Source organism: Leiobunum rupestre, chromosome 1 (genome assembly GCF_980474605.1).
Source record: "Leiobunum rupestre chromosome 1, qqLeiRupe1.1.hap1, whole genome shotgun sequence".
In the NCBI taxonomy this organism is placed as follows: domain Eukaryota; kingdom Metazoa; phylum Arthropoda; class Arachnida; order Opiliones; family Sclerosomatidae; genus Leiobunum; species Leiobunum rupestre.
The window spans coordinates 9,140,067-9,161,390 of NC_143384.1; the positions used below are offsets into that span (position 1 = coordinate 9,140,067).

At 44.0% G+C, this 21,324-nt stretch overlaps 61 non-coding genes across 61 annotated transcripts; all 61 read right to left on the reverse strand.

Annotated features, from left to right (window-relative positions):
- Positions 1-90: 90 nt before the first annotated feature.
- Positions 91-182, reverse strand: TRNAI-UAU (transfer RNA isoleucine (anticodon UAU)). The gene is given in 2 exon segments: positions 91-126; positions 145-182. It is a non-coding gene; the product is annotated as a tRNA-Ile (tRNA).
- A 225-nt stretch (positions 183-407) lies between these two features.
- TRNAI-UAU (transfer RNA isoleucine (anticodon UAU)) lies at positions 408-499 on the reverse strand. Its single transcript is given in 2 exon segments — positions 408-443; positions 462-499. It is a non-coding gene; the product is annotated as a tRNA-Ile (tRNA).
- A 67-nt stretch (positions 500-566) lies between these two features.
- Positions 567-658, reverse strand: TRNAI-UAU (transfer RNA isoleucine (anticodon UAU)). The gene is given in 2 exon segments: positions 567-602; positions 621-658. It is a non-coding gene; the product is annotated as a tRNA-Ile (tRNA).
- Positions 659-1,043: 385 nt separating this feature from the next.
- On the reverse strand, positions 1,044-1,135 carry TRNAI-UAU (transfer RNA isoleucine (anticodon UAU)). Its single transcript is given in 2 exon segments — positions 1,044-1,079; positions 1,098-1,135. It is a non-coding gene; the product is annotated as a tRNA-Ile (tRNA).
- Positions 1,136-1,202: 67 nt separating this feature from the next.
- Positions 1,203-1,294, reverse strand: TRNAI-UAU (transfer RNA isoleucine (anticodon UAU)). Its single transcript is given in 2 exon segments — positions 1,203-1,238; positions 1,257-1,294. It is a non-coding gene; the product is annotated as a tRNA-Ile (tRNA).
- Positions 1,295-1,361: 67 nt separating this feature from the next.
- TRNAI-UAU (transfer RNA isoleucine (anticodon UAU)) lies at positions 1,362-1,453 on the reverse strand. Its single transcript is given in 2 exon segments — positions 1,362-1,397; positions 1,416-1,453. It is a non-coding gene; the product is annotated as a tRNA-Ile (tRNA).
- Positions 1,454-1,520: 67 nt separating this feature from the next.
- Positions 1,521-1,612, reverse strand: TRNAI-UAU (transfer RNA isoleucine (anticodon UAU)). The gene is given in 2 exon segments: positions 1,521-1,556; positions 1,575-1,612. It is a non-coding gene; the product is annotated as a tRNA-Ile (tRNA).
- Positions 1,613-1,679: 67 nt separating this feature from the next.
- On the reverse strand, positions 1,680-1,771 carry TRNAI-UAU (transfer RNA isoleucine (anticodon UAU)). Its single transcript is given in 2 exon segments — positions 1,680-1,715; positions 1,734-1,771. It is a non-coding gene; the product is annotated as a tRNA-Ile (tRNA).
- Positions 1,772-2,314: 543 nt separating this feature from the next.
- On the reverse strand, positions 2,315-2,406 carry TRNAI-UAU (transfer RNA isoleucine (anticodon UAU)). Its single transcript is given in 2 exon segments — positions 2,315-2,350; positions 2,369-2,406. It is a non-coding gene; the product is annotated as a tRNA-Ile (tRNA).
- A 67-nt stretch (positions 2,407-2,473) lies between these two features.
- On the reverse strand, positions 2,474-2,565 carry TRNAI-UAU (transfer RNA isoleucine (anticodon UAU)). The gene is given in 2 exon segments: positions 2,474-2,509; positions 2,528-2,565. It is a non-coding gene; the product is annotated as a tRNA-Ile (tRNA).
- A 67-nt stretch (positions 2,566-2,632) lies between these two features.
- Positions 2,633-2,724, reverse strand: TRNAI-UAU (transfer RNA isoleucine (anticodon UAU)). The gene is given in 2 exon segments: positions 2,633-2,668; positions 2,687-2,724. It is a non-coding gene; the product is annotated as a tRNA-Ile (tRNA).
- A 67-nt stretch (positions 2,725-2,791) lies between these two features.
- Positions 2,792-2,883, reverse strand: TRNAI-UAU (transfer RNA isoleucine (anticodon UAU)). Its single transcript is given in 2 exon segments — positions 2,792-2,827; positions 2,846-2,883. It is a non-coding gene; the product is annotated as a tRNA-Ile (tRNA).
- A 67-nt stretch (positions 2,884-2,950) lies between these two features.
- On the reverse strand, positions 2,951-3,042 carry TRNAL-UAA (transfer RNA leucine (anticodon UAA)). Its single transcript is given in 2 exon segments — positions 2,951-2,986; positions 3,005-3,042. It is a non-coding gene; the product is annotated as a tRNA-Leu (tRNA).
- Positions 3,043-3,427: 385 nt separating this feature from the next.
- On the reverse strand, positions 3,428-3,519 carry TRNAI-UAU (transfer RNA isoleucine (anticodon UAU)). Its single transcript is given in 2 exon segments — positions 3,428-3,463; positions 3,482-3,519. It is a non-coding gene; the product is annotated as a tRNA-Ile (tRNA).
- A 385-nt stretch (positions 3,520-3,904) lies between these two features.
- On the reverse strand, positions 3,905-3,996 carry TRNAI-UAU (transfer RNA isoleucine (anticodon UAU)). The gene is given in 2 exon segments: positions 3,905-3,940; positions 3,959-3,996. It is a non-coding gene; the product is annotated as a tRNA-Ile (tRNA).
- Positions 3,997-4,063: 67 nt separating this feature from the next.
- TRNAI-UAU (transfer RNA isoleucine (anticodon UAU)) lies at positions 4,064-4,155 on the reverse strand. Its single transcript is given in 2 exon segments — positions 4,064-4,099; positions 4,118-4,155. It is a non-coding gene; the product is annotated as a tRNA-Ile (tRNA).
- Positions 4,156-4,222: 67 nt separating this feature from the next.
- On the reverse strand, positions 4,223-4,314 carry TRNAI-UAU (transfer RNA isoleucine (anticodon UAU)). The gene is given in 2 exon segments: positions 4,223-4,258; positions 4,277-4,314. It is a non-coding gene; the product is annotated as a tRNA-Ile (tRNA).
- A 67-nt stretch (positions 4,315-4,381) lies between these two features.
- On the reverse strand, positions 4,382-4,473 carry TRNAI-UAU (transfer RNA isoleucine (anticodon UAU)). Its single transcript is given in 2 exon segments — positions 4,382-4,417; positions 4,436-4,473. It is a non-coding gene; the product is annotated as a tRNA-Ile (tRNA).
- Positions 4,474-5,175: 702 nt separating this feature from the next.
- TRNAI-UAU (transfer RNA isoleucine (anticodon UAU)) lies at positions 5,176-5,267 on the reverse strand. The gene is given in 2 exon segments: positions 5,176-5,211; positions 5,230-5,267. It is a non-coding gene; the product is annotated as a tRNA-Ile (tRNA).
- A 67-nt stretch (positions 5,268-5,334) lies between these two features.
- TRNAI-UAU (transfer RNA isoleucine (anticodon UAU)) lies at positions 5,335-5,426 on the reverse strand. Its single transcript is given in 2 exon segments — positions 5,335-5,370; positions 5,389-5,426. It is a non-coding gene; the product is annotated as a tRNA-Ile (tRNA).
- A 67-nt stretch (positions 5,427-5,493) lies between these two features.
- Positions 5,494-5,585, reverse strand: TRNAI-UAU (transfer RNA isoleucine (anticodon UAU)). Its single transcript is given in 2 exon segments — positions 5,494-5,529; positions 5,548-5,585. It is a non-coding gene; the product is annotated as a tRNA-Ile (tRNA).
- Positions 5,586-5,652: 67 nt separating this feature from the next.
- On the reverse strand, positions 5,653-5,744 carry TRNAI-UAU (transfer RNA isoleucine (anticodon UAU)). The gene is given in 2 exon segments: positions 5,653-5,688; positions 5,707-5,744. It is a non-coding gene; the product is annotated as a tRNA-Ile (tRNA).
- Positions 5,745-6,287: 543 nt separating this feature from the next.
- On the reverse strand, positions 6,288-6,379 carry TRNAI-UAU (transfer RNA isoleucine (anticodon UAU)). The gene is given in 2 exon segments: positions 6,288-6,323; positions 6,342-6,379. It is a non-coding gene; the product is annotated as a tRNA-Ile (tRNA).
- A 225-nt stretch (positions 6,380-6,604) lies between these two features.
- On the reverse strand, positions 6,605-6,696 carry TRNAI-UAU (transfer RNA isoleucine (anticodon UAU)). The gene is given in 2 exon segments: positions 6,605-6,640; positions 6,659-6,696. It is a non-coding gene; the product is annotated as a tRNA-Ile (tRNA).
- A 383-nt stretch (positions 6,697-7,079) lies between these two features.
- TRNAI-UAU (transfer RNA isoleucine (anticodon UAU)) lies at positions 7,080-7,171 on the reverse strand. The gene is given in 2 exon segments: positions 7,080-7,115; positions 7,134-7,171. It is a non-coding gene; the product is annotated as a tRNA-Ile (tRNA).
- Positions 7,172-7,238: 67 nt separating this feature from the next.
- On the reverse strand, positions 7,239-7,330 carry TRNAI-UAU (transfer RNA isoleucine (anticodon UAU)). The gene is given in 2 exon segments: positions 7,239-7,274; positions 7,293-7,330. It is a non-coding gene; the product is annotated as a tRNA-Ile (tRNA).
- Positions 7,331-7,714: 384 nt separating this feature from the next.
- TRNAI-UAU (transfer RNA isoleucine (anticodon UAU)) lies at positions 7,715-7,806 on the reverse strand. Its single transcript is given in 2 exon segments — positions 7,715-7,750; positions 7,769-7,806. It is a non-coding gene; the product is annotated as a tRNA-Ile (tRNA).
- A 701-nt stretch (positions 7,807-8,507) lies between these two features.
- TRNAI-UAU (transfer RNA isoleucine (anticodon UAU)) lies at positions 8,508-8,599 on the reverse strand. The gene is given in 2 exon segments: positions 8,508-8,543; positions 8,562-8,599. It is a non-coding gene; the product is annotated as a tRNA-Ile (tRNA).
- A 67-nt stretch (positions 8,600-8,666) lies between these two features.
- Positions 8,667-8,758, reverse strand: TRNAI-UAU (transfer RNA isoleucine (anticodon UAU)). The gene is given in 2 exon segments: positions 8,667-8,702; positions 8,721-8,758. It is a non-coding gene; the product is annotated as a tRNA-Ile (tRNA).
- A 384-nt stretch (positions 8,759-9,142) lies between these two features.
- Positions 9,143-9,234, reverse strand: TRNAI-UAU (transfer RNA isoleucine (anticodon UAU)). Its single transcript is given in 2 exon segments — positions 9,143-9,178; positions 9,197-9,234. It is a non-coding gene; the product is annotated as a tRNA-Ile (tRNA).
- A 544-nt stretch (positions 9,235-9,778) lies between these two features.
- On the reverse strand, positions 9,779-9,870 carry TRNAI-UAU (transfer RNA isoleucine (anticodon UAU)). Its single transcript is given in 2 exon segments — positions 9,779-9,814; positions 9,833-9,870. It is a non-coding gene; the product is annotated as a tRNA-Ile (tRNA).
- Positions 9,871-10,095: 225 nt separating this feature from the next.
- TRNAI-UAU (transfer RNA isoleucine (anticodon UAU)) lies at positions 10,096-10,187 on the reverse strand. Its single transcript is given in 2 exon segments — positions 10,096-10,131; positions 10,150-10,187. It is a non-coding gene; the product is annotated as a tRNA-Ile (tRNA).
- A 67-nt stretch (positions 10,188-10,254) lies between these two features.
- TRNAI-UAU (transfer RNA isoleucine (anticodon UAU)) lies at positions 10,255-10,346 on the reverse strand. Its single transcript is given in 2 exon segments — positions 10,255-10,290; positions 10,309-10,346. It is a non-coding gene; the product is annotated as a tRNA-Ile (tRNA).
- A 542-nt stretch (positions 10,347-10,888) lies between these two features.
- On the reverse strand, positions 10,889-10,980 carry TRNAI-UAU (transfer RNA isoleucine (anticodon UAU)). The gene is given in 2 exon segments: positions 10,889-10,924; positions 10,943-10,980. It is a non-coding gene; the product is annotated as a tRNA-Ile (tRNA).
- Positions 10,981-13,073: 2,093 nt separating this feature from the next.
- TRNAI-UAU (transfer RNA isoleucine (anticodon UAU)) lies at positions 13,074-13,165 on the reverse strand. The gene is given in 2 exon segments: positions 13,074-13,109; positions 13,128-13,165. It is a non-coding gene; the product is annotated as a tRNA-Ile (tRNA).
- A 67-nt stretch (positions 13,166-13,232) lies between these two features.
- TRNAI-UAU (transfer RNA isoleucine (anticodon UAU)) lies at positions 13,233-13,324 on the reverse strand. The gene is given in 2 exon segments: positions 13,233-13,268; positions 13,287-13,324. It is a non-coding gene; the product is annotated as a tRNA-Ile (tRNA).
- Positions 13,325-13,391: 67 nt separating this feature from the next.
- On the reverse strand, positions 13,392-13,483 carry TRNAI-UAU (transfer RNA isoleucine (anticodon UAU)). Its single transcript is given in 2 exon segments — positions 13,392-13,427; positions 13,446-13,483. It is a non-coding gene; the product is annotated as a tRNA-Ile (tRNA).
- A 66-nt stretch (positions 13,484-13,549) lies between these two features.
- TRNAI-UAU (transfer RNA isoleucine (anticodon UAU)) lies at positions 13,550-13,641 on the reverse strand. Its single transcript is given in 2 exon segments — positions 13,550-13,585; positions 13,604-13,641. It is a non-coding gene; the product is annotated as a tRNA-Ile (tRNA).
- A 226-nt stretch (positions 13,642-13,867) lies between these two features.
- On the reverse strand, positions 13,868-13,959 carry TRNAI-UAU (transfer RNA isoleucine (anticodon UAU)). The gene is given in 2 exon segments: positions 13,868-13,903; positions 13,922-13,959. It is a non-coding gene; the product is annotated as a tRNA-Ile (tRNA).
- Positions 13,960-14,344: 385 nt separating this feature from the next.
- TRNAI-UAU (transfer RNA isoleucine (anticodon UAU)) lies at positions 14,345-14,436 on the reverse strand. The gene is given in 2 exon segments: positions 14,345-14,380; positions 14,399-14,436. It is a non-coding gene; the product is annotated as a tRNA-Ile (tRNA).
- A 67-nt stretch (positions 14,437-14,503) lies between these two features.
- TRNAI-UAU (transfer RNA isoleucine (anticodon UAU)) lies at positions 14,504-14,595 on the reverse strand. The gene is given in 2 exon segments: positions 14,504-14,539; positions 14,558-14,595. It is a non-coding gene; the product is annotated as a tRNA-Ile (tRNA).
- Positions 14,596-14,820: 225 nt separating this feature from the next.
- On the reverse strand, positions 14,821-14,912 carry TRNAI-UAU (transfer RNA isoleucine (anticodon UAU)). Its single transcript is given in 2 exon segments — positions 14,821-14,856; positions 14,875-14,912. It is a non-coding gene; the product is annotated as a tRNA-Ile (tRNA).
- Positions 14,913-14,979: 67 nt separating this feature from the next.
- Positions 14,980-15,071, reverse strand: TRNAI-UAU (transfer RNA isoleucine (anticodon UAU)). The gene is given in 2 exon segments: positions 14,980-15,015; positions 15,034-15,071. It is a non-coding gene; the product is annotated as a tRNA-Ile (tRNA).
- A 67-nt stretch (positions 15,072-15,138) lies between these two features.
- TRNAI-UAU (transfer RNA isoleucine (anticodon UAU)) lies at positions 15,139-15,230 on the reverse strand. The gene is given in 2 exon segments: positions 15,139-15,174; positions 15,193-15,230. It is a non-coding gene; the product is annotated as a tRNA-Ile (tRNA).
- A 226-nt stretch (positions 15,231-15,456) lies between these two features.
- Positions 15,457-15,548, reverse strand: TRNAI-UAU (transfer RNA isoleucine (anticodon UAU)). The gene is given in 2 exon segments: positions 15,457-15,492; positions 15,511-15,548. It is a non-coding gene; the product is annotated as a tRNA-Ile (tRNA).
- A 543-nt stretch (positions 15,549-16,091) lies between these two features.
- TRNAI-UAU (transfer RNA isoleucine (anticodon UAU)) lies at positions 16,092-16,183 on the reverse strand. The gene is given in 2 exon segments: positions 16,092-16,127; positions 16,146-16,183. It is a non-coding gene; the product is annotated as a tRNA-Ile (tRNA).
- A 67-nt stretch (positions 16,184-16,250) lies between these two features.
- On the reverse strand, positions 16,251-16,342 carry TRNAI-UAU (transfer RNA isoleucine (anticodon UAU)). The gene is given in 2 exon segments: positions 16,251-16,286; positions 16,305-16,342. It is a non-coding gene; the product is annotated as a tRNA-Ile (tRNA).
- A 67-nt stretch (positions 16,343-16,409) lies between these two features.
- Positions 16,410-16,501, reverse strand: TRNAI-UAU (transfer RNA isoleucine (anticodon UAU)). The gene is given in 2 exon segments: positions 16,410-16,445; positions 16,464-16,501. It is a non-coding gene; the product is annotated as a tRNA-Ile (tRNA).
- A 226-nt stretch (positions 16,502-16,727) lies between these two features.
- On the reverse strand, positions 16,728-16,819 carry TRNAI-UAU (transfer RNA isoleucine (anticodon UAU)). The gene is given in 2 exon segments: positions 16,728-16,763; positions 16,782-16,819. It is a non-coding gene; the product is annotated as a tRNA-Ile (tRNA).
- A 67-nt stretch (positions 16,820-16,886) lies between these two features.
- On the reverse strand, positions 16,887-16,978 carry TRNAI-UAU (transfer RNA isoleucine (anticodon UAU)). The gene is given in 2 exon segments: positions 16,887-16,922; positions 16,941-16,978. It is a non-coding gene; the product is annotated as a tRNA-Ile (tRNA).
- Positions 16,979-17,045: 67 nt separating this feature from the next.
- TRNAI-UAU (transfer RNA isoleucine (anticodon UAU)) lies at positions 17,046-17,137 on the reverse strand. Its single transcript is given in 2 exon segments — positions 17,046-17,081; positions 17,100-17,137. It is a non-coding gene; the product is annotated as a tRNA-Ile (tRNA).
- A 226-nt stretch (positions 17,138-17,363) lies between these two features.
- Positions 17,364-17,455, reverse strand: TRNAI-UAU (transfer RNA isoleucine (anticodon UAU)). Its single transcript is given in 2 exon segments — positions 17,364-17,399; positions 17,418-17,455. It is a non-coding gene; the product is annotated as a tRNA-Ile (tRNA).
- Positions 17,456-17,681: 226 nt separating this feature from the next.
- On the reverse strand, positions 17,682-17,773 carry TRNAI-UAU (transfer RNA isoleucine (anticodon UAU)). Its single transcript is given in 2 exon segments — positions 17,682-17,717; positions 17,736-17,773. It is a non-coding gene; the product is annotated as a tRNA-Ile (tRNA).
- Positions 17,774-17,999: 226 nt separating this feature from the next.
- TRNAI-UAU (transfer RNA isoleucine (anticodon UAU)) lies at positions 18,000-18,091 on the reverse strand. Its single transcript is given in 2 exon segments — positions 18,000-18,035; positions 18,054-18,091. It is a non-coding gene; the product is annotated as a tRNA-Ile (tRNA).
- Positions 18,092-18,316: 225 nt separating this feature from the next.
- TRNAI-UAU (transfer RNA isoleucine (anticodon UAU)) lies at positions 18,317-18,408 on the reverse strand. Its single transcript is given in 2 exon segments — positions 18,317-18,352; positions 18,371-18,408. It is a non-coding gene; the product is annotated as a tRNA-Ile (tRNA).
- Positions 18,409-18,952: 544 nt separating this feature from the next.
- Positions 18,953-19,044, reverse strand: TRNAI-UAU (transfer RNA isoleucine (anticodon UAU)). Its single transcript is given in 2 exon segments — positions 18,953-18,988; positions 19,007-19,044. It is a non-coding gene; the product is annotated as a tRNA-Ile (tRNA).
- A 67-nt stretch (positions 19,045-19,111) lies between these two features.
- On the reverse strand, positions 19,112-19,203 carry TRNAI-UAU (transfer RNA isoleucine (anticodon UAU)). Its single transcript is given in 2 exon segments — positions 19,112-19,147; positions 19,166-19,203. It is a non-coding gene; the product is annotated as a tRNA-Ile (tRNA).
- Positions 19,204-19,428: 225 nt separating this feature from the next.
- TRNAI-UAU (transfer RNA isoleucine (anticodon UAU)) lies at positions 19,429-19,520 on the reverse strand. Its single transcript is given in 2 exon segments — positions 19,429-19,464; positions 19,483-19,520. It is a non-coding gene; the product is annotated as a tRNA-Ile (tRNA).
- A 385-nt stretch (positions 19,521-19,905) lies between these two features.
- On the reverse strand, positions 19,906-19,997 carry TRNAI-UAU (transfer RNA isoleucine (anticodon UAU)). The gene is given in 2 exon segments: positions 19,906-19,941; positions 19,960-19,997. It is a non-coding gene; the product is annotated as a tRNA-Ile (tRNA).
- A 225-nt stretch (positions 19,998-20,222) lies between these two features.
- On the reverse strand, positions 20,223-20,314 carry TRNAI-UAU (transfer RNA isoleucine (anticodon UAU)). The gene is given in 2 exon segments: positions 20,223-20,258; positions 20,277-20,314. It is a non-coding gene; the product is annotated as a tRNA-Ile (tRNA).
- Positions 20,315-20,699: 385 nt separating this feature from the next.
- Positions 20,700-20,791, reverse strand: TRNAI-UAU (transfer RNA isoleucine (anticodon UAU)). Its single transcript is given in 2 exon segments — positions 20,700-20,735; positions 20,754-20,791. It is a non-coding gene; the product is annotated as a tRNA-Ile (tRNA).
- Between the last annotated feature and the right edge of the window lie 533 nt (positions 20,792-21,324).

Consider the following 21,324-nt stretch of genomic DNA (forward strand, 5'->3'; position numbering starts at 1 on the left):
CTAACCAACTGCGCCACAGGGGATTGTATCAAGTAGATAACTGTATTTTGAACGACAAGAAGAAAAGGTTACAAAATCGAAAAATCACTCTTCCCCAGGTGAGGCTCGAACTCACAACCTCGGCATTTCTCGGCTGTGCTGCTGTATAAATACCGCGCGCTAACCAATTGCGCCACAGGGGATTGTATCAAGTAGATAACTGTATTTTGCACGACAAGAAGAAAAGGTTACAAAATCGAAAAGGTACTTTTCCCCAGGTTAGGCTCGAACTCACAAACTCGGTTTTCTCGGCTGTACTGCTGTATAAGTACCGCGCGCTAACCAATTGCGCCACAGGGGATTGTATCAAGTAGATAACTGTATTTTGCACGACAAGAAGAAAAGGTTACAAAATCGAAAAGGTACTTTTCCCCAGGTGAGGGTCGAACTCACAACCTCGGCATTTCTCGGCTGTACTGCTGTATAAGTACCGCGCGCTAACCAATTGCGCCACAGGGGATTGTATCAAGTAAATAACTGTATTTTGCACGACAAGAAGAAAAGTTTACAAAATCGAAAAATCACTCTTCCCCAGGTGAGGCTCGAACTCACAACCTCGGCATTTCACGGCTGTACTGCTGTATAAGTACCGCGCGCTAACCAATTGCGCCACAGGGGATTGTATCAAGTAGATAACTGTATTTTGCACGACAAGAAGAAAAGGTTACAAAATCGAAAAGGTACTTTTCACCAGGTGAAGCTCGAACTCACAGACTCGGCATTTCTCGGCTGTACTGCTGTATAAGTACCGCGCGCTAACCAATTGCGCCACAGGGGGATGTATCAAGTAGATAACTGTATTTTGCACGACAAGAAGAAAAGTTTACAAAATCGAAAAATCACTCTCCCCCAGGTGAGGCTCGAACTCACAACCTCGCCATTTCTCGGCTGTACTGCTGTATAAGTACCGCGCGCTAACCAATTGCGCCACAGGGGATTGTATCAAGTAGATAACTGTATTTTGAACGACAAGAAGAAAAGGTTACAAAATCGAAAAATCACTCTTCCCCAGGTGAGGCTCGAACTCACAACCTTGGCATTTCTCGACTGTACTGTTGTATAAGTACCGCGCGCTAACCAATTGCGCCACAGGGGATTGTATCAAGTAGATAACTGTATTTTGCACGACAAGAAGAAAAGGTTACAAAATCGAAAAGGTACTTTTCCCCAGGTGAGGGTCGAACTCACAACCACGGCATTTCTCGGCTGTACTGCTGTATAAGTACCGCGCGCTAACCAATTGCGCCACAGGGGATTGTATAAAGTAGATAACTGTATTTTGAACGACAAGAAGAAAAGTTTACAAAATCGAAAATTTACTCTTCCCCAGGTGAGGCTCGAACTCACAGACTCGGCATTTCTCGGCTGCACTGCTGTATAAGTACCGCGCGCTAACCAATTGCGCCACAGGGGATTGTGTCATGTAGATAACTGTATTTTGCACGACAAGAAGAAAAGTTTAAAAAATCGAAAAATCACTCTTCCCCAGGTGAGGCTCGAACTCACAACCTCGGCATTTCTCGGCTGTACTGCTGTATAAGTACCGCGCGCTAACCAATTGCGCCACAGGGGATTGTATCAAGTAGATAACTGTATTTTGAACGACAAGAAGAAAAGGTTACAAAATCGAAAAATCACTCTTCCCCAGGTGAGGCTCGAACTCACAACCTCGGCATTTCTCGGCTGTGCTGCTGTATAAATACCGCGCGCTAACCAATTGCGCCACAGGGGATTGTATCAAGTAGATAACTGTATTTTGCACGACAAGAAGAAAAGGTTACAAAATCGAAAAGGTACTTTTCCCCAGGTTAGGCTCGAACTCACAAACTCGGTTTTCTCGGCTGTACTGCTGTATAAGTACCGCGCGCTAACCAATTGCGCCACAGGGGATTGTATAAAGTAGATAACTGTATTTTGAACGACAAGAAGAAAAGGTTACAAAATCGAAAAGGTACTTTTCCCCAGGTGAGGGTCGAACTCACAACCTCGGCATTTCTCGGCTGTACTGCTGTATAAGTACCGCGTGCTAACCAATTGCGCCACAGGGGATTGTATCATGTAGATAACTGTATTTTGCACGACAAGAAGAAAAGGTTACAAAATCGAAAAGGTACTTTTCACCAGGTGAGGCTCGAACTCACAGACTCGGCATTTCTCGGCTGTACTGCTGTATAAGTACCGCGCGCTAACCAATTGCGCCACAGGGGATTGTATCAAGTAGATAACTGTATTTTGCACGACAAGAAGAAAAGTTTACAAAATCGAAAAATCACTCTTCCCCAGGTGAGGCTCGAACTCACAACCTCGCCATTTCTCGGCTGTACTGCTGTATAAGTACCGCGCGCTAACCAATTGCGCCACAGGGGATTGTATCAAGTAGATAACTAAATTTTGAACGACAAGAAGAAAAGGTTACAAAATCGAAAAATCACTCTTCCCCAGGTGAGGCTCGAACTCACAACCTTGGCATTTCTCGACTGTACTGTTGTATAAGTACCGCGCGCTAACCAATTGCGCCACAGGGGATTGTATCAAGTAGATAACTGTATTTTGCACGACAAGAAGAAAAGGTTACAAAATCGAAAAGGTACTTTTCCCCAGGTGAGGGTCGAACTCACAACCTCGGCATTTCTCGGCTGTACTGCTGTATAAGTACCGCGCGCTAACCAATTGCGCCACAGGGGATTGTATCAAGTAGATAACTGTATTTTGAACGACAAGAAGAAAAGGTTACAAAATCGAAAAATCACTCTTCCCCAGGTGAGGCTCGAACTCACAACCTCGGCATTTCTCGGCTGTACTGCTGTATAAATACCGCGCGCTAACCAATTGCGCCACAGGGGATTGTATCAAGCAGATAACTGTGTTTTGCACGACAAGAAGAAAATTTTACAAATTCGAAAAATCACTCTTCCCCAGGTGAGGCTCGAACTCACAACCTCGGCATTTCTCGGCTGTACTGCTGTTTAAGTACCGCGCGCTAACCAATTGCGCCACAGGGGATTGTATCAAGTAGATAACTGTATTTTGAACGACAAGAAGAAAAGTTTACAAAATCGAAAAATTACTCTCCCCCAGGTGAGGCTCGACCTCACAACCACGGCATTTCTCGGCTGTACTGCTGTATAAGTACCGCGCGCTAACCAATTGCACCACAGGGGATTGTATCAAGTAGATAACTGTATTTTTAACGACAAGAAGAAAAGTTTACAAAATCGAAAAATTACTCTTCCCCAGGTGAGGCTCGAACTCACAACCTCCGCATTTCTCGGCTGTACTGCTGTATAAGTACCGCGCGCTAACCAATTGCGCCACAGGGGATTGTATCAAGTAGATAACTTTTTTTTGCACGACAAGAAGATAAGGTTAAAAAATCGAAAAGCCACTTTTCCCCAGGTGAGGCTCGAACTCACAACCTCGGCAATTCTCGACTGTACTGCTGTATAAGTACCGCACGCTAACCAATTGCGCCACAGGGGATTGTATCAAGCAGATAACTGTGTTTTGCACGACAAGAAGAAAAGTTTACAAAATCGAAAAATCACTCTTCAACAGGTGAGGCTCGAACTCACAACCTCGGCATTTCTCGGCTGTACTGCTGTATAATTACCGCGCGCTAACCAATTGCGCCACAGGGGATTGTATCAAGTAGATAACTGTATTTTGAACGACAAGAAGAAAAGTTTACAAAATCGAAAAATTACTCTCCCCCAGGTGAGGCTCGACCTCACAACCACGGCATTTCTCGGCTGTACTGCTGTATAAGTACCGCGCGCTAACCAATTGCGCCACAGGGGATTGTATCAAGTAGATAACTGTATTTTGAACGACAAGAAGAAAAGTTTACAAAATCGAAAAATTACTCTTCCCCAGGTGAGGCTCGAACTCACAACCTCGGCATTTCTCGGCTGTACTGCTGTATAAGTACCGCGCGCTAACCAATTGCGCCACAGGGGATTGTATAAAGTAGATAACTGTATTTTGAACGACAAGAAAAAAAGTTTACAAAATCGAAAAATTACTCTTCCCCAGGTGAGGCTCGAACTCACAGACTCGGCATTTCTCGGCTGCACTGCTGTATAAGTACCGCGCGCTAACCAATTGCGCTACAGGGGATTGTGTCAAGTAGATAACTGTATTTTGCAAGACAAGAAGAAAAGGTTACAAAATCGAAAAATTACTCTTCCCCAGGTGAGGGTCGAACTCACAACCTCGGCATTTCTCGGCTGTACTGCTGTATAAGTACCGCGCGCTAACCAATTGCGCCACAGGGGATTGTATCAAGTAGATAACTGTATTTTGCACGACAAGAAGAAAAGTTTAAAAAATCGAAAAATCACTCTTCCCCAGGTGAGGCTCGAACTCACAACCTCAGCATTTCTCGGCTGTACTGCTGTATAAGTACCGCGCGCTAACCAATTGCGCCACAGGGGATTGTATCAAGTAGATAACTGTATTTTGCACGACAAGAAGAAAAGTTTACAAAATCGAAAAATCACTCTTCCCCAGGTGAGGCTCGAACTCACAACCTCGGCATTTCCGGGCTGTACTGCTGTATAAGTAACGCGCACTAACCAATTGCGCCACAGGGGATTGTATCAAGTAGATAACTGTATTTTGAACGACAAGAAGAAAAGGTTACAAAATCGAAAAATCACTCTTCCCCAGGTGAGGCTCGAACTCATAACCTCGGCATTTCTCGGCTGTGCTGCTGAATAAATACCACGCGCTAACCAATTGCGCCAAAGGGGATTGTATCAAGTAGATAACTGTATTTTGCACGACAAGAAGAAAAGGTTACAAAATCGAAAAATCACTCTTCCCCAGGTGAGGCTCGAACTCACAAACTCGGTTTTCTCGGCTGTACTGCTGTATAAGTACCGCGCGCTAACCAATTGCGCCACAGGGGATTGTATCAAGTAGATAACTGTATTTTGCACGACAAGAAGAAAAGTTTAAAAAATCGAAAAATCACTCTTCCCCAGGTGAGGGTCGAACTCACAACCTCGGCATTTCTCGGCTGTACTGCTGTATAAGTACCGCGCGTTAACCAATTGCGCCACATGGGATTGTATCAAGTAGATAACTGTATTTTGCACGACAAGAAGAAAAGGTTACAAAATCGAAAAATCACTCTTCCCCAGGTGAGGCTCGAACTCACAGACTCGGCATTTCTCGGCTGTACTGCTGTATAAGTACCGCGCGCTAACCAATTGCGCCACAGGGGATTGTGTCAAGTAGGTAACTGTATTTTGCAAGACAAGAAGAAAAGGTTACAAAATCGAAAAATTACTCTTCCCCAGGTGAGGGTCGAACTCACAACTTCGGCATTTCTCGGCTGTACTGCTGTATAAGTACCGCGCGCTAACCAATTGCGCCACAGGGGATTGTATCAAGTAGATAACTGTATTTTGCACGACAAGAAGAAAAGTTTAAAAAATCGAAAAATCACTCTTCCCCAGGTGAGGCTCGAACTCACAACCTCGGCATTTCTCGGCTGTACTGCTGTATAAGTACCGCGCGCTAACCAATTGCGCCACAGGGGATTGTATCAAGTAGATAACTGTATTTTGCACGACAAGAAGAAAAGTTTACAAAATCGAAAAATCACTCTTCCCCAGGTGAGGCTCGAACTCACAACCTCGGCATTTCTCGGCTGTACTGCTGTATAATTGCCGCGCGCTAACCAATTGCGCCACAGGGGATTGTATCAAGTAGATAACTGTATTTTGAACGACAAGAAGAAAAGGTTACAAAATCGAAAAATCACTCCTCCACAGCTGAGGCTCGAACTCACAACCTCGGCATTTCTCGGCTGTACTGCTGTATAAGTACCGCGCGCTAACCAATTGCGCCACAGGGGATTGTGTCAAGTAGATAACTGTATTTTGCACGACAAGAAGAAAAGTTTACAAAATCGAAAAATCACTCTTCCCCAGGTGAGGCTCGAACTCACAAACTCGGTTTTCTCGGCTGTACTGCTGTATAAGTACCACGCGCTAACCAATTGCACCACAGGGGATTGTATCAAGTAGATAACTGTATTTTGCACGACAAGAAGAAAAGGTTACAAAATCGAAAAATCACTCTTCCCCAGGTGAGGCTCGAACTCATAACCTCGGCATTTCTCGGCTGTGCTGCTGTATAAATACCACGCGCTAACCAATTGCGCCACAGGGGATTGTATCAAGTAGATAACTGTATTTTGCACGACAAGAAGAAAAGTTTAAAAAATCGAAAAATCACTCTTCCCCAGGTGAGGGTCGAACTCACAACCTCGGCATTTCTCGGCTGTACTGCTGTATAAGTACCGCGCGTTAACCAATTGCGCCACAGGGGATTGTATCAAGTAGATAACTGTATTTTGCACGACAAGAAGAAAAGGTTACAAAATCGAAAAATCACTCTTCCCCAGGTGAGGCTCGAACTCACAAACTCGGTTTTCTCGGCTGTACTGCTGTATAAGTACCGCGCGCTAACCAATTGCGCCACAGGGGATTGTATAAAGTAGATAACTGTATTTTGAACGACAAGAAGAAAAGTTTACAAAATCGAAAAATCACTCTTCCCCAGGTGAGGCTCGAACTCACAACCTCGGCATTTCTCGGCTGTACTGCTGTATAAGTACCGCGCGCTAACCAATTGCGCCACAGGGGATTGTATCAAGTAGATAACTGTATTTTGCACGACAAGAAGAAAAGTTTACAAAATCGAAAAATCATTCTTCCCCAGGTGAGGCTCGAACTCACAAACTCGGTTTTCTCGGCTGTACTGCTGTATAAGTACCACGCGCTAACCAATTGCACCACAGGGGATTGTATCAAGTAGATAACTGTATTTTGCACGACAAGAAGAAAAGTTTACAAAATCGAAAAATCATTCTTCCCCAGGTGAGGCTCGAACTCACAAACTCGGTTTTCTCGGCTGTACTGCTGTATAAGTACCGCGCGCTAACCAATTGCGCCACAGGGGATTGTATCAAGTAGATAACTGTATTTTGCACGACAAGAAGAAAAGTTTAAAAAATCGAAAAATCACTCCTCCCCAGGTGAGGCTCGAACTCACAACCTCAGCATTTCTCGGCTGTACTGCTGTATAAGTACCGCGCGCTAACCAATTGCGCCACAGGGGATTGTATCAAGTAGATAACTGTATTTTGCACGACAAGAAGAAAAGTTTACAAAATCGAAAAATCACTCTTCCCCAGGTGAGGCTCGAACTCACAACCTCGGCATTTCTCGGCTGTACTGCTGTATAAGTACCGCGCGCTAACCAATTGCGCCACAGGGGATTGTATCAAGTAGATAACTGTATTTTGCACGACAAGAAGAAAAGGTTACAAAATCGAAAAATCACTCTTCCCCAGGTGAGGCTCGAACTCATAACCTCGGCATTTCTCGGCTGTGCTGCTGTATAAATACCACGCGCTAACCAATTGCGCCACAGGGGATTGTATCAAGTAGATAACTGTATTTTGCACGACAAGAAGAAAAGGTTACAAAATCGAAAAATCACTCTTCCCCAGGTGAGGCTCGAACTCACAATCTCGGTTTTCTCGGCTGTACTGCTGTATAAGTACCGCGCGCTAACCAATTGCGCCACAGGGGATTGTATCAAGTAGATAACTGTATTTTGCACGACAAGAAGAAAAGGTTACAAAATCGAAAAATCACTCTTCCCCAGGTGAGGCTCGAACTCACAACCTCGGCATTTCACGGCTGTACTGCTGTATAAGTACCACGCGCTAACCAATTGCGCCACAGGGGATTGTATCAAGTAGATAACTGTATTTTGCGCGACAAGAAGAAAAGGTTACAAAATCGAAAAATCACTCTTCCCCAGGTGAGGCTCGAACTCATAACCTCGGCATTTCTCGGCTGTGCTGCTGTATAAATACCACGCGCTAACCAATTGCGCCACAGGGGATTGTATCAAGTAGATAACTGTATTTTGCACGACAAGAAGAAAAGGTTACAAAATCGAAAAATCACTCTTCCCCAGGTGAGGCTCGAACTCACAATCTCGGTTTTCTCGGCTGTACTGCTGTATAAGTACCGCGCGCTAACCAATTGCGCCACAGGGGATTGTATCAAGTAGATAACTGTATTTTGCACGACAAGAAGAAAAGTTTACAAAATCGAAAAATCATTCTTCCCCAGGTGAGGCTCGAACTCACAAACTCGGTTTTCTCGGCTGTACTGCTGTATAAGTACCACGCGCTAACCAATTGCACCACAGGGGATTGTATCAAGTAGATAACTGTATTTTGCACGACAAGAAGAAAAGGTTACAAAATCGAAAAATCACTCTTCCCCAGGTGAGGCTCGAACTCATAACCTCGGCATTTCTCGGCTGTGCTGCTGTATAAATACCACGCGCTAACCAATTGCGCCACAGGGGATTGTATCAAGTAGATAACTGTATTTTGCACGACAAGAAGAAAAGTTTAAAAAATCGAAAAATCACTCTTCCCCAGGTGAGGGTCGAACTCACAACCTCGGCATTTCTCGGCTGTACTGCTGTATAAGTACCGCGCGTTAACCAATTGCGCCACAGGGGATTGTATTAAGCAGATAACTGTGTTTTGCACGACAAGAAGAAAAGTTTACAAAATCGAAAAATCACTCTTCCACAGGTGAGGCTCGAACTCACAACCTCGGCATTTCTCGGCTGTACTGCTGTATAAGTACCGCGCGCTAACCAATTGCGCCACAGGGGATTGTATCAAGTAGATAACTTTTTTTGCACGACAAGAAGATAAGGTTAAAAAATCGAAAAGCCACTTTTCCCCAGGTGAGGCTCGTACTCACAACCTCGGCAATTCTCGACTGTACTGCTGTATAAGTACCGCGCGCTAACCAATTGCGCCACAGGGGATTGTATCAAGCAGATAACTGTGTTTTGCACGACAAGAAGAAAAGTTTACAAAATCGAAAAATCACTCTTCCACAGGTGAGACTCGAACTCACAACCTCGGCATTTCTCGGCTGTACTGCTGTATAATTACCGCGCGCTAACCAATTGCGCCACAGGGGATTGTATCAAGTAGATAACTGTATTTTGAACGACAAGAAGAAAAGTTTACAAAATCGAAAAGCCACTTTTCCCCAGGTGAGGCTCGAACTCACAACCTCGGCAATTCTCGACTGTACTGCTGTATAAGTACCGCGCGCTAACCAATTGCGCCACAGGGGATTGTATCAAGCAGATAACTGTGTTTTGCACGACAAGAAGAAAAGTTTACAAAATCGAAAAATCACTCTTCCACAGGTGAGACTCGAACTCACAACCTCGGCATTTCTCGGCTGTACTGCTGTATAATTACCGCGCGCTAACCAATTGCGCCACAGGGGATTGTATCAAGTAGATAACTGTATTTTGAAATACAAGAAGAAAAGTTTACAAAATCGAAAAATCACTCTTCCCCAGGTGAGGCTCGAACTCACAACCTCGGCATTTCTCGGCTGTACTGCTGTATAATTACCGCGCGCTAACCAATGGCGCCACAGGGGATTGTATCAAGTAGATAACTGTATTTTGAACGACAATAAGAAAAGGTTACAAAATCGATAAATCACTCTTCCACAGGTGAGGCTCGAACTCACAACCTCGGCATTTCTCGGCTGTACTGCTGTATAAGTACCGCGCGCTAACCAAGTGCGCCACAGGGGATTGTGTCAAGTAGATAACTGTATTTTGCACGACAAGAAGAAAAGTTTAAAAAATCGAAAAATCACTCTTCCCCAGGTGAGGGTCGAACTCACAACCTCGGCATTTCTCGGCTGTACTGCTGTATAAGTACCGCGCGTTAACCAATTGCGCCACAGGGGATTGTATCAAGTAGATAACTGTATTTTGCACGACAAGAAGAAAAGGTTACAAAATCGAAAAATCACTCTTCCCCAGGTGAGGCTCGAACTCACAAACTCGGTTTTCTCGGCTGTACTGCTGTATAAGTACCGCGCGCTAACCAATTGTGCCACAGGGGATTGTATCAAGTAGATAACTGTATTTTGAACGACAAGAAGAAAAGGTTACAAAATCGAAAAATCACTCTTCCCCAGGTGAGGCTCGAACTCACAACCTCGGCATTTCTCGGCTGTACTGCTGTATAAGTACCGCGCGCTAACCAATTGCGCCACAGAGGATTGAATCAAGTAGATAACTGTATTTTGCACGACAAGAAGAAAAGTTTACAAAATTGAAAAATCACTCTTCCCCAGGTGAGGCTCGAACTCACAACATCGGCATTTCTCGGCTGTACTGCTGTATAAGTACCGCGCGCTAACCAATTGCGCCACAGGGGATTGTATCAAGTAGATAACTGTATTTTGCACGACAAGAAGAAAAGTTTACAAAATCGAAAAATCATTCTTCCCCAGGTGAGGCTCGAACTCACAAACTCGGTTTTCTCGGCTGTACTGCTGTATAAGTACCACGCGCTAACCAATTGCGCCACAGGGGATTGTATCAAGTAGATAACTGTATTTTGCACGACAAGAAGAAAAGGTTACAAAATCGAAAAATCACTCTTCCCCAGGTGAGGCTCGAACTCATAACCTCGGCATTTCTCGGCTGTGCTGCTGTATAAATACCACGCGCTAACCAATTGCGCCACAGGGGATTGTATCAAGTAGATAACTGTATTTTGCACGACAAGAAGAAAAGGTTACAAAATCGAAAAATCACTCTTCCCCAGGTGAGGCTCGAACTCACAAACTCGGTTTTCTCGGCTGTACTGCTGTATAAGTACCGCGCGCTAACCAATTGCGCCACAGGGGATTGTATCAAGTAGATAACTGTATTTTGCACGACAAGAAGAAAAGTTTACAAAATCGAAAAATCACTCTTCCCCAGGTGAGGCTCGAACTCACAACCTCGGCATTTCTCGGCTGTACTGCTGTATAAGTACCGCGCGCTAACCAATTGCGCCACAGGGGATTGTATCAAGTAGATAACTGTATTTTGCACGACAAGAAGAAAAGTTTACAAAATCGAAAAATCATTCTTCCCCAGGTGAGGCTCGAACTCACAAACTCGGTTTTCTCGGCTGTACTGCTGTATAAGTACCACGCGCTAACCAATTGCGCCACAGGGGATTGTATCATAGCCGCCTAGATTAAACAAAGCCCGTGCATGGTACCCAGAGAGGGGGGGATATTTTACTTACTCCTAGCCGAGCTTTAGTTCTTGTGTACGCCGTTGGATGGCGTCTTATGGACTACGAACTCGGGGGGCATTAATAAAGGTTCAAGGAAAATAAATTGTATTAGGGACTAGGGAGGTCCTTATAAAGTTCAAAATGTAAGTAACTGTAGCTGCTAAGTTTGAGATTTCTTGACTAGCTTCATTATCAGTAATAGATGTTAATTTTTCATTTTGTACTTATTCAGGTGACCTTTTCTTCTTAGGAGGAGATAAATAAGGATTCCTTGTATTATGTGATGACATTTTATTGAGCACAGAATTTGAGTCATATTGAGTTCCTTGACTAGCGTGAAAAACCCCTTCTTGATTTTGATTGCGTATTATATTAGACAAAGGGGTTTTATTTATTGCGTAATCTCCATGACTTTGATGATTACTTTTATCAACTAAAGTTTCATTTAATTGGTCTTCAACAATGTCTTCGACAAATATTGAAGGAATAGCAAATGCCAGTAATGATTTTCTGGAACTTGAAATGCTGAAATCAGCTTGATTAAAGTGATCACTACAAACTCTTGCACCCTGATTATTAATGTTTTCAAGGTATTCGCTTTGAACTTCATAGTTCTCACCAAATATTGCACAAAGCCAGTTATTTCTATTATCTTTTTTCTTGGGAATCCTATGAAAACTTCTGGTATCAGAAGTTTTCTTGTGCCAATCGTTATTCTTACATCTTGGAACCAAACAGTAGACCATTTTTTAACAAATTTAACTGAAAAATAATAATAGTTTTAGGAAAAGACCTAACAAATAGCCCAAGATAAGGCCTACGTATATAGCATTTAGTTCAAAATAGAACACCCTAAATAAAGTACACCGCACAGTGTGCACTTTAAACTAGTTATTTAATGAACGAAACACTATTCTAAAAAAGTATTTTTCATTTAAAATCATTTTCTTACCTGTTAAATAATAATGAAATACTTATTACAACTTTACGAGGCACACAGCCTCCAAGCCTCGTAGCAGACGCCTCTACCGCACCGTTAGAAAATTATTGCGTAATCGTCCCTAGTCCATAACACGCCACCAAGCGGTCAACCCTAGCGTCCTTAAAATGCCAGTTTTAAAAAAGATTTTCCGACCATGCACGGGCTTTGTTTAATCTAGGCGGCTATGATTGTATCAAGTAGATAACTGTATTTTGCACGACAAGAAAAAAAGGTTACAAAATCGAAAAATTACTCTTCCCCAGGTGAGGCTCGAACTCTCAACCTCGGCATTTCTCGGCGGTACTGCTGTATAAGCATCGCGCGCTAACCAATTGCGCCACAGGGGATTGTATCAAGTAGGTAACTGTATTTTGCACGACAAGAAGAAAAGGTTACAAAATCGAAAAGATACTTTTCCCAAGGTGAGGCTCGAACTCACAACCTCGGCATACCTCGGCTGTACTGTTGTATAAGTACCGCACGCTAACCAATTGCGCCACAGGGGAGTGTATCAAGTAGATAACTGTATTTTGCACGACAAGAAGAAAAGGTTACAAAATCGAAAAGGTACTCTTCCCCAGGTGAGGCTCGAACTCACAAACTCGGCATTTCTCGGCTGTACAGCTGTTTAAGTACCACGCGCTAACCAATTGCGCCACAGGGGATTGTATCAAGTAGATAACTGTATTTTGAAAGACAAGAAGAAAAGGTTACAAAATCGAAAAATTACTCTTCTCCAGGTGAGGGTCGAACTCACAACCTCGGCATTTCTCGGCTGTACTGCTGTATAAGTACCGCGCGCTAACCAATTGCGCTACAGGGGATTGTATCAAGTAGATACCTGTATTTTGAACGACAAGAAGAAAAGGTTACAAAATCGAAAAATCACTCTTCCCCAGGTGAGGCTCGAACTCACAACCTCGGCATTTCTCGGCTGTACTGCTGTATAAATACCGCGCGCTAACCAATTGCGCCACAGGGGATTGTACCAAGCAGATAACTGTGTTTTGCACGACAAGAAGAAAAGTTTACAAAATCGAAAAATCACTCTTCCCCAGGTGAGGCTCGAACTCACAACCTCGGCAATTCTCGACTGTACTGCTGTATAAGTACCGCGCGCTAACCAATTGCGCCACAGGGGATTGTATTAAGCAGATAACTGTGTTTTGCACGACAAGAAGAAAAGTTTACAAAATCGAAAAATCACTCTTCCACAGGTGAGGCTCGAACTCACAACCTCGGCATTTCTCGGCTGTACTGCTGTATAAGTACCGCGCGCTAACCAATTGCGCCACAGGGGATTGTATCAAGTAGATAACTTTTTTTGCACGACAAGAAGATAAGGTTAAAAAATCGAAAAGCCACTTTTCCCCAGGTGAGGCTCGAACTCACAACCTCGGCAATTCTCGACTGTACGGCTGTATAAGTACCGCGCGCTAACCAATTGCGCCACAGGGGATTGTATCAAGCAGATAACTGTGTTTTGCACGACAAGAAGAAAAGTTTACAAAATCGAAAAATCACTCTTCCACAGGTGAGACTCGAACTCACAACCTCGGCATTTCTCGGCTGTACTGCTGTATAATTACCGCGCGCTAACCAATTGCGCCACAGGGGATTGTATCAAGTAGATAACTGTATTTTGAACGACAAGAAGAAAAGTTTACAAAATCGAAAAGCCACTTTTCCCCAGGTGAGGCTCGAACTCACAACCTCGGCAATTCTCGACTGTACTGCTGTATAAGTACCGCGCGCTAACCAATTGCGCCACAGGGGATTGTATCAAGCAGATAACTGTGTTTTGCACGACAAGAAGAAAAGTTTACAAAATCGAAAAATCACTCTTCCACAGGTGAGACTCGAACTCACAACCTCGGCATTTCTCGGCTGTACTGCTGTATAATTACCGCGCGCTAACCAATTGCGCCACAGGGGATTGTATCAAGTAGATAACTGTATTTTGAAAGACAAGATGAAAAGTTTACAAAATCGAAAAATCACTCTTCCCCAGGTGAGGCTCGAACTCACAACCTCGGCATTTCTCGGCTGTACTGCTGTATAATTACCGCGCGCTAACCAATTGCGCCACAGGGGATTGTATCAAGTAGATAACTGTATTTTGAACGACAATAAGAAAAGGTTACAAAATCGATAAATCACTCTTCCACAGGTGAGGCTCGAACTCACAACCTCGGCATTTCTCGGCTGTTCTGCTGTATAAGTACCGCGCGCTAACCAATTGCGCCACAGGGGATTGTGTCAAGTAGATAACTGTATTTTGCACGACAAGAAGAAAAGTTTAAAAAATCGAAAAATCACTCTTCCCCAGGTGAGGGTCGAACTCACAACCTCGGCATTTCTCGGCTGTACTGCTGTATAAGTACCGCGCGTTAACCAATTGCGCCACAGGGGATTGTATCAAGTAGATAACTGTATTTTGCACGACAAGAAGAAAAGGTTACAAAATCGAAAAATCACTCTTCCCCAGGTGAGGCTCGAACTCACAAACTCGGTTTTCTCGGCTGTACTGCTGTATAAGTACCGCGCGCTAACCAATTGTGCCACAGGGGATTGTATCAAGTAGATAACTGTATTTTGAACGACAAGAAGAAAAGTTTACAAAATCGAAAAATTATTCTTCCCCAGGTGAGGCTCGAACTCACAGACTCGGCATTTCTCGGCTGTACTGCTGTATAAGTACCGCGCGCTAACCAATTGCGCCACAGGGGATTGTGTCAAGTAGATAACTGTATTTTGCAAGACAAGAAGAAAAGGTTACAAAATCGAAAAATTACTCTTCCCCAGGTGAGGGTCGAACTCACAACCTCGGCATTTCTCGGCTGTACTGCTGTATAAGTACCGCGCGCTAACCAATTGCGCCACAGGGGATTGTATCAAGTAGATAACTGTATTTTGCACGACAAGAAGAAAAGTTTAAAAAATCGAAAAATCACTCTTCCCCAGGTGAGGCTCGAACTCACAACCTCGGCATTTCTCGGCTGTACTGCTGTATAAGTACCGCGCGCTAACCAATTGCGCCACAGGGGATTGTATCAAGTAGATAACTGTATTTTGCACGACAAGAAGAAAAGTTTACAAAATCGAAAAATCACTCTTCCCCAGGTGAGGCTCGAACTCACAACCTCGGCATTTCTCGGCTGTACTGCTGTATAATTACCGCGCGCTAACCAATTGCGCCACAGGGGATTGTATCAAGTAGATAACTGTATTTTGAACGACAAGAAGAAAAGGTTACAAAATCGAAAAATCACTCTTCCACAGGTGAGACTCGAACTCACAACCTCGGCATTTCTCGGCTGTACTGCTATATAAGTACCGCGCGCTAACCAATTGCGCCACAGGGGATTGTGTCAAGTAGATAACTGTATTTTGCACGACAAGAAGAAAAGTTTAAAAAATCGAAAAATCACTCTTCCCCAGGTGAGGGTCGAACTCACAAACTCGGCTTTTCTCGGCTGTACTGCTGTATAAGTACCGCGCGTTAACCAATTGCGCCACAGGGGATTGTATCAAGTAGATAACTGTATTTTGCACGACAAGAAGAAAAGGTTACAAAATCGAAAAATCACTCTTCCCCTGGTGAGGCTCGAACTCACAAACTCGGTTTTCTCGGCTGTACTGCTGTATAAGTACCGCGCGCTAACCAATTGCGCCACAGGGGATTGTATCAAGCAGATAACTGTGTTTTGCACGACAAGAAGAAAAGTTTACAAAATCGAAAAATCACTCTTCCACAGGTGAGACTCGAACTCACAACCTCGGCATTTCTCGGCTGTACTGCTGTATAATTACCGCGCGCTAACCAATTGCGCCACAGGGGATTGTATCAAGTAGATAACTGTATTTTGAACGACAAGAAGAAAAGTTTACAAAATCGAAAAATTACTCTTCCCCAGGTGAGGCTCGAACTCACAACCACGGCATTTCTCGGCTGTACTGCTGTATAAGTACCGCGCGCTAACCAATTGCGCCACAGGGGATTGTATCAAGTAGATAACTGTATTTTGAACGACAAGAAGAAAAGTTTACAAAATCGAAAAATTACTCTTCCCCAGGTGAGGCTCGAACTCACAACCTCGGCATTTCTCGGCTGTACTGCTGTATAAGTACCGCGCGCTAACCAATTGTGCCACAGGGGATTGTATCAAGTAGATAACTGTATTTTGAACGACAAGAAGAAAAGTTTACAAAATCGAAAAATTACTCTTCCCCAGGTGAGGCTCGAACTCACAGACTCGGCATTTCTCGGCTGTACTGCTGTATAAGTACCGCGCGCTAACCAATTGCGCCACAGGGGATTGTGTCAAGTAGATAACTGTATTTTGCAAGACAAGAAGAAAAGGTTACAAAATCGAAAAATTACTCTTCCCCAGGTGAGGGTCGAACTCACAACCTCGGCATTTCTCGGCTGTACTGCTGTATAATTACCGCGCGCTAACCAATTGCGCCACAGGGGATTGTATCAAGTAGATAACTGTATTTTGAACGACAAGAAGAAAAGTTTACAAAATCGAAAAATTACTCTTCCCCAGGTGAGGCTCGAACTCACAACCACGGCATTTCTCGGCTGTACTGCTGTATAAGTACCGCGCGCTAACCAATTGCGCCACAGGGGATTGTATCAAGTAGATAACTGTATTTTGAACGACAAGAAGAAAAGTTTACAAAATCGAAAAATTACTCTTCCCCAGGTGAGGCTCGAACTCACAACCTCGGCATTTCTCGGCTGTACTGCTGTATAAGTACCGCGCGCTAACCAATTGTGCCACAGGGGATTGTATCAAGTAGATAACTGTATTTTGAACGACAAGAAGAAAAGTTTACAAAATCGAAAAATTACTCTTCCCCAGGTGAGGCTCGAACTCACAGACTCGGCATTTCTCGGCTGTACTGCTGTATAAGTACCGCGCGCTAACCAATTGCGCCACAGGGGATTGTGTCAAGTAGATAACTGTATTTTGCAAGACAAGAAGAAAAGGTTACAAAATCGAAAAATTACTCTTCCCCAGGTGAGGGTCGAACTCACAACCTCGGCATTTCTCGGCTGTACTGCTGTATAAGTACCGCGCGCTAACCAATTGCGCCACAGCGGATTGTATCAAGTAGATAACTGTATTTTGCACGACAAGAAGAAAAGTTTAAAAAATCGAAAAATCACTCTTCCCCAGGTGAGGCTCGAACTCACAACCTCGGCATTTCTCGGCTGTACTGCTGTATAAGTACCGCGCGCTAACCAATTGCGCCACAGGGGATTGTATCAAGTAGATAACTGTATTTTGCACGACAAGAAGAAAAGTTAACAAAATCGAAAAATCACTCTTCCCCAGGTGAGGCTCGAACTCACAACCTCGGCATTTCTCGGCTGTACTGCTGTATAATTACCGCGCGCTAACCAATTGCGCCACAGGGGATTGTATCAAGTAGATAACTGTATTTTGAACGACAAGAAGAAAAGGTTACAAAATCGATAAATCACTCTTCCACAGGTGAGGCTCGAACTCACAACCTCGGCATTTCTCGGCTGTACTGCTGTATAAGTACCGCGCGCTAACCAATTGCGCCACAGGGGATTGTCTCAAGTAGATAACTGTATTTTGCACGACAAGAAGAAAAGTTTAAAAAATCGAAAAATCACTCTTCCCCAGGTGAGGGTCGAACTCACAACCTCGGCATTTCTCGGCTGTACTGCTGTATAATTACCGCGCGCTAACCAATTGCGCCACAGGGGATTGTATCAAGTAGATAACTGTATTTTGAACGACAAGAAGAAAAGTTTACAAAATCGAAAAATTACTCTTCCCCAGGTGAGGCTCGAACTCACAGACTCGGCATTTCTCGGCTGTACTGCTGTATAAGTACCGCGCGCTAACCAATTGCGCCACAGGGGATTGTGTCAAGTAGATAACTGTATTTTGCACGACAAGAAGAAAAGGTTTCAAAATCGAAAAATTACTCTTCCCCAGGTGAGGCTCGAACTCACAAACTCGGTTTTCTCGGCTGTACTGCTGTATAAGTACCGCGCGCTAACCAATTGTGCCACAGGGGATTGTATCAAGTAGATAACTGTATTTTGAACGACAAGAAGAAAAGTTTACAAAATCGAAAAATTACTCTTCCCCAGGTGAGGCTCGAACTCACAGACTCGGCATTTCTCGGCTGTACTGCTGTATAAGTACCGCGCGCTAACCAATTGCGCCACAGGGGATTGTGTCAAGTAGATAACTGTATTTTGCAAGACAAGAAGAAAAGGTTTCAAAATCGAAAAATTACTCTTCCCCAGGTGAGGGTCGAACTCACAACCTCGGCATTTCTCGGCTGTACTGCTGTATAAGTACCGCAAGCTAACCAATTGCGCCACAGGGGATTGTATCAAGTAGATAACTGTATTTTGCACGACAAGAAGAAAAGTTTAAAAAATCGAAAAATCACTCTTCCCCAGGTGAGGCTCGAACTCACAACCTCGGCATTTCTCGGCTGTACTGCTGTATAAGTACCGCGCGCTAATAAATTGCGCCACAGGGGATTGTATCAAGTAGATAACTGTATTTTGCACGACAAGAAGAAAAGTTTAAAAAATCGAAAAATCACTCTTCCCCAGGTGAGGCTCGAACTCACAACCTCGGCATTTCTCGGCTGTACTGCTGTATAAGTACCGCCCGCTAACCAATTGCGCCACAGGGGATTGTATCAAGTAGATAACTGTTTTTTGCACGACAAGAAGAAAAGTTTACAAAATCGAAAAATCACTCTTCCCCAGGTAAGGCTCGAACTCACAACCTCGGCATTTCTCGGCTGTACTGCTGTATAAGTACCGCGCGCTAACCAATTGCGCCACAGGGGATTGTATCAAGTAGATAACTGTATTTTGAACGACAAGAAGAAAAGGTTACAAAATCGAAAAATCACTCTTCCCCAGGTGAGGCTCGAACTCACAACCTCGGCATTTCTCGGCTGTGCTGCTGTATAAATACCGCGCGCTAACCAATTGCGCCACAGAGGATTGTATCAAGTAGATAACTATATTTTGCACGACAAGAAGAAAAGGTTACAAAATCGAAAAGGTACTTTTCCCCAGGTGAGGCTCGAACTCACAAACTCGGTTTTCTCGGCTGTACTGCTGTATAAGTACCGCGCGCTAACTAATTGCGCCACAGGGGATTGTTTCAGGTAGATAACTGTATTTTGCACGACAAGAAGAAAAGGTTACAAAATCGAAAAGGTACTTTTCCCCAGGTGAGGGTCGAACTCACAACCTCGGCATTTCTCGGCTGTACTGCTGTATAAGTACCGCGCGCTAACCAATTGCGCCACAGGGGATTGTGTCAAGCAGATAACTGTATTTTGCACGACAAGAAGAAAAGTTTATAAAATCGAAAAATCACTCTTCCCCAGGTGAGGCTCGAACTCACAACCTCGGCATTTCACGGCTGTACTGCTGTATAATTACCGCGCGCTAACCAATTGCGCCACAGGGGATTGTATCAAGTAGATAACTGTATTTTGCACGACAAGAAGAAAAGGTTACAAAATCGAAAAGGTACTTTTCACCAGGTGAGGCTCGAACTCACAGACTCGGCATTTCTCGGCTGTACTGCTGTATAAGTACCGCGCGCTAACCAATTGCGCCACAGGGGATTGTATCAAGTAGATAACTGTATTTTGAACGACAAGAAGAAAAGGTTACAAAATCGAAAAATCACTCTTCCCCAGGTGAGGCTCGAACTCACAACCTCGGCATTTCTCGGCTGTGCTGCTGTATAAATACCGCGCGCTAACCAATTGCGCCACAGAGGATTGTATCAAGTAGATAACTGTATTTTGCACGACAAGAAGAAAAGGTTACAAAATCGAAAAGGTACTTTTCCCCAGGTGAGGCTCGAACTCACAAACTCGGTTTTCTCGGCTGTACTGCTGTATAAGTACCGCGCGCTAACCAATTGCGCCACAGGGGATTGTATCAAGTAGATAACTGTATTTTGCACGACAAGAAGAAAAGGTTACAAAATCGAAGAGGTACTTTTCCCCAGGTGAGGGTCGAACTCACAACCTCGGCATTTCTCGGCTGTACTGCTGTATAAGTACCGCGCGCTAACCAATTGCGCCACAGGGGATTGTGTCAAGTAGATAACTGTATTTTGCACGACAAGAAGAAAAGTTTATAAAATCGAAAAATCACTCTTCCCCAGGTGAGGCTCGAACTCACAACCTCGGCATTTCACGGCTGTACTGCTGTATAATTACCGCGCGCTAACCAATTGCGCCACAGGGGATTGTATCAAGTAGATAACTGTATTTTGCACGACAAGAAGAAAAGGTTACCAAATCGAAAAGGTACTTTTCACCAGGTGAGGCTCGAACTCACAGACTCGGCATTTCTCGGCTGTACTGCTGTATAAGTACCGCGGGCTAACCAATTGCGCCACAGGGGATTGTTTCAAGTAGATAACTGTATTTTGAACGACAAGAAGAAAAGGTTACAAAATCGAAAAATCACTCTTCCCCAGGTGAGGCTCGAACTCACAACCTCGGCATTTCTCGGCTGTGCTGCTGTATAAATACCGCGCGCTAACCAATTGCGCCACAGAGGATTGTATCAAGTAGATAACTGTATTTTGCACGACAAGAAGAAAAGGTTACAAAATCGAAAAGGTACTTTTCCCCAGGTGAGGCTCGAACTCACAAACTCGGTTTTCTCGGCTGTACTGCTGTATAAGTACCGCGCGCTAACCAATTGCGCCACAGGGGATTGTACCAAGTAGATAACTGTATTTTGCACGACAAGAAGAAAAGGTTACAAAATCGAAAAGGTACTTTTCTTCAGGTGAGGGTCGAACTCACAACCTCGGCATTTCTCGGCTGTACTGCTGTATAAGTACCGCGCGCTAACCAATTGCGCCACAGGGGATTGTGTTAAGTAGATAACTGTATTTTGCACGACAAGAAGAAAAGTTTACAAAATCGAAAAATCACTCTTCCCCAGGTGAGGCTCGAACTCACAACCTCGGCATTTCACGGCTGTACTGCTGTATAAGTACCGCGCGCTAACCAATTGCGCCAATGCGGATTGTATCTAGTAGATAACTGTATTTTGCACGACAAGAAGAAAAGGTTACAAAATCGA